The sequence below is a fragment of the Suricata suricatta genome, chromosome X (genome assembly GCF_006229205.1).
Source record: "Suricata suricatta isolate VVHF042 chromosome X, meerkat_22Aug2017_6uvM2_HiC, whole genome shotgun sequence".
Classification (NCBI taxonomy): domain Eukaryota; kingdom Metazoa; phylum Chordata; class Mammalia; order Carnivora; family Herpestidae; genus Suricata; species Suricata suricatta.
Window position 1 is genome coordinate 88970180 of NC_043717.1, and position 9259 is coordinate 88979438.

Consider the following 9259-nt stretch of genomic DNA (forward strand, 5'->3'; position numbering starts at 1 on the left):
ACTTAGATTCTATTGCAGTTTCACTTAACAGTATATAAAATGCTGTGTTGTGACAGGTATCAACTATCCACTAGATACTGAATCAATTTTTCTTAAGCACTACTAATTGGTTGCTTTTCTTGAAGCTAGATCCTTCTGAAAGTTTCCTGTTAGACCTAAGAGTGCAAACATATGGTATCTGTCCTTCTCTGCCTGACTTATTTTGCTTAGCATGATACCCTCAAGGTCCATCCACTTTCCTACAAATGGCCAGATTTCATTCTTTCTCATTGCCATGTAGTACTCCATTGTGTATATATACCACATCTTCTTGATTCACTCATCAGGTGATGGGCATTTAGGCTTTTTCCATGTTTTGGCTATTGTTGACATTGCTGCTATGAACATTGTGTTACATGTGCTCCTATGCATCAGCATGAAGTCAGATACTTAACCGACTGAGCTACACAGGTGCTTCTGAAAGATTTTAAAACGTATTCATTTGTTTTTATTTTTTGTTGGAGTCTTTATATATTACACACCACCAGAAACAATTTTTCATTTTCCACAGACCTATCTTATCTGCAATATATTTAAATACATCTTTCCAAGTCTTTATTAAATTTAAGGATAGTTACAAACTCATTACAATTATTTTTTTCCTATCTTTTTAAAGTAACCTCTACTCCTGATGTGAAGCTCAAGCTCATGACCCTGTAATCAAGAGTCTGCTGTTCCACATGCTGTGCCAGCCAGGCACCCTAGTTATTTTTGATAATTTATTCAAGGACCTGTATGCCAAGAGATGAACAAAAAGAATTTCATCTTCAGAGGTGGACAGATGATAATTGACATTTTATGTCAGGCACTTATGCTTAAGAAACTCTTTCTTTTCATTCAACACTGATTCTTGACTCCAAATATATAATAGAATCACCTGAATAGCTTTGAAAAAATACTGATAAAGAGAACATGGTTATGTTGCTTATTGCCTAGCCTCGCTTGGTAGGAACCAATTTATTTTCTTTTTTTTTTCATTCTCCCGCTTTCTCTTGCTATTACTTTTATAGTTAGATATAACATGAGAAAAGTGCATAAAGCATAACTGCACAGTATAATATTCGATTATAAAACAAGTACCTGTCTGTATAAAAGCCACCCAAACCAATGGATAAAACATTGACAGCACACCAGGAGCTGCCAGTGTACCCCTTCTCAGTTTCTTTTAACTATCCCACTCCCTGCAGAAGTAAGCCTATCAACTTTTATGACCATTTTCTGGCCAAAGCTACTTGCTTTACTCTGCAGTGTTATCATTATTTATAAATCCTTAACAGTACAGTCTAATTTTGTCTGGTTTTAAACTTTAAAAAATGATGCAAGAATCTATATATTATTTTGTGCCTTTTTTATTTAACATTGTAAGAATTATCTGCACATTTGCCACTATATTTCATTTATTCTTATTGATTTATAATACCCCACTGAATTAAAAATATTATAAAATATGTATTTATTCAACTGTTTGTAAACATTTGGTCATTTTAGCATAAGACCATTACCAATAATGCTGCTGTTATGAACATTATAATATATGTATCTTGGTGTACATTTGTAAGCATTTCTCTAAGGTATATATTCAACAGTGGAATGCTGATTAAAGGCAAGACATCTCTTCAAACTCATTAGATAATAACAAATTATTTTCCAAAGTGGTGGAACTAATTTACATTCTCACCAACAATGTATAAGAAATTTCTTTTGTTCCACATCTGCACTAACTTTATGATGTTTTCAGGACTTTAAAAATATTTTGCTAATCTATTAGGAATAGTTTTGTCTTGCATTTTCATGATTTACTAATGATTTTGAGAAATTTTTCATATTTTTATTGCCTATTTGGATTTTTTTTGTGAAGTGCTTATTCAGTGTTCTGCTCACTTTTCTGTAGAATTGCTTGCCTTTTACTTATTGATTTGTGTTTCCATACATTCTGGAAATAACTCCTTTCTCAATTATAGACTTCTCTGTTTTTGTTCTTTAGTCAATTTTTGTTTCTTGTAAACATGAATCTTGACTAATTCCAAATATTATAAGCTAAATATGAATTTAGCTATGTTCAGTGGATAACTAGCAAGAAACAAACACACATATACTTAGAAAATAGTGAAAGGAATAATACAAAAAATATAATGATAGTAGTTGTAATTTTGATAGTGGGATAGTAGATGATTGCTTTCTTCTTTCTGTTGTTTCAAATATTTTAATAATAAGCATGTCTTTGTCTAAAACTATTGGTGGGACTAAAGAAGGTACAGAAATGAACTGAATTCTTGTTGATTCCATACTATTCCTTTGAAGGTGTTTGTGGATAAACCTCTAGTGGTAACCAACATATTTTAAAATTTGTCCATTTCTCCAAAAAAAAAAAAAAACAAAAGAAGAATGGAGGGGATGGTTAATGAAGAGTTCTGGTTATGTGGTTTCTATTTATTTTCCAAGTTTATGGTTCCAAACACAAATTACCATTTATTTAGTTAGGAATGTATATTTCAACTGGAACAGGAATATTTTGCAATTAATATAAATGCAGAGGGCATCTTTCTTCCTATAGTTTATATTGCAGCAGCTGTTTCTATCCATTCATTTTATAAATGCTTTGTACTTTACCCAACAAATGATATTTTCAGTCCTTCTATAACATCCAGAGATACTGTAAAAATACATGTTATTTTGAGGCTTGCTATCAGTACACTATATCATATTGCGTGATTCAAAAAGGCAAACAAAATATAAGAATAAATAAAGTTCGACATGGAGTCACGCATTGTAGAGGAAAATGCTCTGTGGTGAGAAAAATATTGAAAGTAGATAAAACCCATCTACTAGACAGAATAATGAATGAACAGATAGTTATAAGCACAAATATGTCTTGAGAGATCCTATGGAAGAGGGGTATTGGTAGACATCAGTACAGAATCTTTCAAATAAATTAGCAGACATAATCATTGCTTCTTCAGGTGCTAGCCTTTATAGAAAAAATAATAGCTCATACACTTTTAAGTACACAGCTAAAAATTTATGGTAAGCAAGTATTTTTCCATTTTGTTGCTATGTGGAAGTCAACACAAATGGTAATTTTACTTTGCCTTAAACAGATAATCACTTACCTAAGTGGCTGTGAAAAAGGAAACTGCATATGCATGGACCATATCTGTCTTGCCCATTACTGTATCAATAGTACTGAACAGAATTCCTTGTACATAGTATGAGATAAATATCTGTTTATTTAATGAAAAGATAACTTCTTGGCTCTATGATCCTTCTTATTGGATTCTATGTCAAATACTGAAAAGTGAGTATCATTTTTGACACTTGCTTGCAACAAAAAAGTACTAAACCAGACTATAACACAAGTAGTGGGATCTAGGGACAATTAAATATCAAAATAGGCATGTATGTTATACAATAAGATTCCAGTTAATGATTTCAATTTTTATAAGGTACTTTGATTAAAATTAACTGGGAACTAGCTATAAATATGGATTTGTCAAATCTAGGTTATTTTTCATAGAAAAATCCTATTTATGTTACTAGTCCATTACTCAGGTCATGATCTCACAGTTAATGGGTTCAAGTACCACCTCGGACTCTGTGCTGACAGCTTGGAGCCTACAAACTGCTTCAGATTCTATGTATGCTTCTTTCTGCCCCTCCCCTGCTTGTACTCTGTCTCTCTCTCTGAAAAATTAATAAATGTTAACATTGTTTTTTAAATTAAAAAAAAGGAACAAGGCATAAAAGGAAAAAAAGGCCTCTTTTCCTCAAACAAAATGATTATGACATTTGCTGCTGAAAAACACAGAGTTGTAATCGCCCTGGCTAGGTCTAACGTTTGGACACCTGGCAGAAAAGATCTGTAGAGGGCTTATTTTTTATGCAAGGTTGTAGACTACAAAAATAATAGTTATAACTAGGTCTACTAACATATTAGCATAACACTTGCACTGAAATGAGCCTGAGACCATGGTTTCTTCTGAAAATAATTTATGAAATCAAGAAAATTTATTGGCTCTATTTCTAGAATTGGAGAGGGTGGGAAAGGAGAAAAGAAATTTTTCTGAATTGCTCTTACTGAAATTCAACCAATCTGATCTCTTGCAACAATAATTTATTTGACTTGGGGCTGGAGAATATCACTTAATGAGATGAGAGTAGACAATAGATTAAATTTAATTGCTGTGTATGCAACAACTGTTCTGTGTAAATAAGGAAATAAAATTCAACATCATACAAAAGCTACTCCAATCCCTTCAGATTAAGTAATAAATTAAAAAGTACTTAAGGAAAGTAATGCTCAAATTTCGTGTTATCCTCACAGTGCCAAACTAGACATTGCCATGTTAGCCAAATTTGTGTATAATAGAAAAAGTCTTAAAAGTCTCATTATAAAAGGATAGATCACATTTTTCTTATCACCTCTAATTAGTTTTGTGTTTGTTCAGAGCCAATTTAATTTCCTTGATCCTCCTTAGGCAACAGGTAAACAGAATGATTTCAAAGTGGATTAAAATTAGAATCCTTTTCTCTCTTGACTTAGCACAATATTTCACAAAATTACATTTGGAATTACCCCCACAGATGGATTTCTGTGTGTAAATTAATAGTGGGATTAAAACTGAAAATGTTAAGCAGACTTAACTTACAGTGAATTGAAGAGAGAATAGACAAGGAAACATTACAAATTCCACTTTTCAAATTCATTCACTTCTTCACTTATGCATCAAGTATTTACAAAGTACCTACTATGAGCCAGATGTTGGGATTATGCTGGTAAATAAGGTATATTAAAAGTAAATTTATAAATAAACCAATAATATGACTTCAGATAGTGGCAGTGTAATGAAAGTACTAAAAGGGGTGATAGGATATTGACTGGCAGTCACTTTCTCAGGTTTTGGTGCTAATTTACAAAAAAATGAAGAGGAAAGGATTTTCTGAGATGATAGTACTTGAGCCATGATCTTATAGCCAGGATATTCATAGTTAGTAGTCAGTGAGAAGAATGAGCATTACTGACAGTGAAAACAGACAATGCATTGGTAATGAGGTGGAATGATTGTGAACTTAGTTGTTTGAAGAAAATAGAGAATATAGTTGAAGTTTCTTGCCCAAAGAAGAAAGTGATCTCAGATGTGTTGGGGAGGTAAGGATGGCCAAATCATGTAGTGCCTACAGAGCTTCATTAGCATTTCCATTTTCTTCTCTATGCAATAGAAAACACTTATTTTGACTTAGTGACGAGAGTAGCATGATTTGATTACATTTATCCTGAGTACTTTATGAGAATGTGAGTAAGAGAGGGAGGCCAGACTGAATAAAGATAGGTCAGTTATGAGGGCATTATAGAAATTCAGATGAAAGATTACAATGTCTTAAACTAGAGTAATTGCAGTGGAGAACACTCATCTAGCGTCTACCTTATGCCATAACATAGAAAAAGTGTTGTATCTACTCAGTTGAGATTAGCTATGTTTTCCTTCCAGAAGAAAAGTCTATACATTGACAATGGAAACAATACTGTTTTAATCACATTTTATCTCATTTTTATTAATTATCTTTACTAGGAAAAATAGCCTAAGATTGACATAATTTTACTGTGAGGAAAATCCTCATTATCCTCAACTTTTTCATGATCTATCTCGTTTTCAATTGTCACAAGAGTGGGCTGAGGAGGGTGTTCCTACAGGCATCTAATAGATAGAGGTGAGGGATGTTGCTAAACATTCTACAATGCACAGGAATGCCCTCCACACAAGATAAAGAAGTGTCCAGCCCAAAATGCCAATAGTGCTGAGACTGAGAAACTCTGATCAACCTTTAGTTTTGCTTGGATTTAATTCTGGCTCTCATTTGAGGACACCTCTACAGCCTTTTTGGGTGGTGGTTTTATTTTTTATTTTTTCCAACACCACTCATAATATTGAGCCTAGAGAGTGATGTTGATGTCATGCTTACTCTTCATTGCAACTTTCAGACCATTTTCTCTCCACCTTATCTCTAAAATATCTCCCAGTTTTGAATCCCATGTGTTGTCAGCTACAGATAGCTGGGCCACCTGCCACTGTTTTCCTTCTTCTCATCAATTATCTTAAAGAATTTAGTTCCTCGCTCACTGTCATGCTTTCTAATACTATTCCTGTAATTGTTTTCAGCAATTTCAAAATATGTGTGTAGAATTGTTTCAATATCATAGTCTCCAAGTTCCTTAAACTCATCTTCTTCAATGATCTTGATGTTGACCCTACGTCATCCACTTATTCTCATGGTCATATCCCAGACTCTATCATTACCAGGAATTGCTATCCCTACCTAATCTCAATTCCATGCAACCTATTCTCTCATCAGTTTTTCCTGTTTTCAGACTACTGTTTCTTGTATTCTATGTGCAATAATCTTTTATTCTCACTTGGGCCTGAAATTCATAACTTTCCAGTGTATTTTAGTCCCTTATTCCCACAGTTTCTTTTTATCCTGATTAAATTTTAATTCCAGTCATTATAATCTGTTGGTTCTCACACTCAATTCCAATGTGTATATTTGGTTTCCCTACACCAACAAGCAAGTCTTAGGCTATCAGCTGGGTGTTCTGCAATTCAACTCAATTCTGACACTATCCATCCAGAGATAGCATCAGATTCTATAGGTTAAGAGCTCAGTTCCACAACACTGCCCTCTATTTCAGATGTCAGTTGTAAGTCCGCGTTGTTACTTGTGTTTCTACTGACTTGCTATAAATCGGAGGCTCCCACAACCCCTTGTTGAGTTTGATTACTTTGCTAGACTGGCTTACAGAACACAGAAACATTTTTCTTACTAGATTCTGTTTATTATAAAAAGATATTATAAAAGGAACATTCAGATAAAAGAAATGCATACAGCGAAGTATGGGGAAGGTGCATAAAACTTCCATGCCCTCTCCAGACACACCACTCTCTCAGCACCAACATGTGTTCACCAATCTGGAAACTCTCCAAACTCTGTCCTTTTGGGGTTTTTATGGAGGCTTTATTACATAGGCATGATTATTAAATCATTGGCCATTGGTGTTCAATTCAACCTCCATCCCCTCTCCCCTCCCTGGAGGTCATGGAGTGGGACTGAAAGTTCCAATCCTTCAATCACATGGTTAGCTCCCATGACAACCAGCCCCCATCATTAGGTGCTTTTGAAAAGTCAACTCATTAACATAAACTCAGTTGTGGTGGAAAGAGACTTGTTATGAATAACAAGATGCCCATTTCACCTTTATGACTGAACCAATTTCAGGAACTGAGGACAAGAGACAAAATGTTATGACAAAAGATGCTCCTATTGCTCTTATCACTCAGTAAATTCCAAAGGTCTTGAAAGCTGTTAGACAGGAACCTTAGGAGAAGACCAAATATAGAGAAGACATATATTTTGGTCATCCAAATGACAATATTGAATAATCATATCCTTTTACTGACCCTCAGTTCTCTTTCTCCTTTTTCACTTCATCACACTTGACAAAATACAAATCTGAATAATTATAATTTTCCACTTACTCTATAAGAGCACTCATGTAATTGAATACAGATGGAAGAAAACTCACAACTGTTCCTCCTTTAAATTCATGATTGCTAACTTTAAGTGGGCCTAGCATGATCCCTGGCAACCGTTCTTCAATTTCCCTAGGGTATTTGCTCTCTTTTTGAACTCCAGTCTCATGTTCAAATGGATAATAGCAATTCCATTTGGATGTCCAAGGAGCATATCAAGCTTAATATGATCAAAACTGGGCCTTTGATATCCCTCTCACCCTCAAAGACCTGTTCCTCCTGCAAAATCACTATTTAAATCAATGACAATTGAATACTTTCAGTTGATCAAATGACTTTAGAAATTGTAGATTGTTTTTTAATAGAACTAATCAATGAGATACTATGAACAGAAAACTGGGATGTACTTGGCTGTACACACACACACACACACAAATGTGCCTATGGAGTCCAGTTATAACGATATTGAAACATACAGCAAGATTTCTATTTTTAAATTTTTTTAAGTTTTTTATGTTTATTTATTTTTTTAAGAGACAGAGTGTGAGCAGGGGAGGAGCAGAAAGATGGAGACACAGAATCTGAAGCAGACTCCAGGCTCTGAGCTGGACTCAGGGCCTGACTGGGGCCTAAACCCCACAGACCGTGAGATCATGACCTGAGTCGAAGTCCCAAAGTCAGACACTTAATCACTGAGCCACCCAGGTGCCCCTCCATTCCTAAATTTAATCATTGTTTTATCCAATAAACCTTTCAATTGTAAGCCTGATCTTAATGGTTGATGAATTCCATTTTGCTATTGTAAATAAAAGCTTTTTAATAAGGCAATACAATTAACATAATATTATTGTTCATTTGATTTAAAAGTGAATCAGATTATTTTTCATAAAAAAGTCACATTTTTGTACATAACTAGTGTCAATAGATACCACATTTTAATAGGGCCTAAAATGCATTTGAGACAAATGTAATAGTGGGGGAAAAAGCTATAGAAATGTAATAGTAACTATTGCCTCCACCCCCCCCAATTATGTAATCTCCAAAGATTCTTTCCTTTGGATTTAGTAGATTTAGGTTTCCCTGAAATAACTGAGAAATAAACTATTTAGTCTGTTCTTGTTCTATCTTCAGGCAGCTCCTGCTAGACTGAGAAATCTGAGAATTGTAACAGTGTCTTATTCATGTCATGATGAAGTATTTACCATAATACCTGGAATAGAATATATACTCAATAACTGTTGATGGTTAAATTTTACTATTTGTTTATTTGCAGCCAATTTACTACCTGCCAATGACATCTGCTTCTTTACTTAACTTTCATAAACCAACTATTGTACATAGCCTTTCTCAGGGTTAAGTGGCCTCAATGAAAAGTACCTTTACTGCGCCACCTTGTCTTGTCTCCCCTCTGCTAACAGTTCCCAAAGACTCTTCATTTTTCTTAAAGCCTATTGTCCCTACTGGGATTTCCAATAAGCATATCTGACATTTAGACCATAGTAAATATGCAGAAACAAATGCATTTCCCATGGCATTTCTAGTTTAAGCAACCAGCTCCTCTTATCCTGTAATGTTCACTATTGTGACTCTGTATGAGGTCAACAAAGGTTTTTTAAAATTTTTCTTTAACAATATTAATATTTTTATAAAGCCTATGACATCAATAAGGATTATATGTATAATTTACACCATAAAGT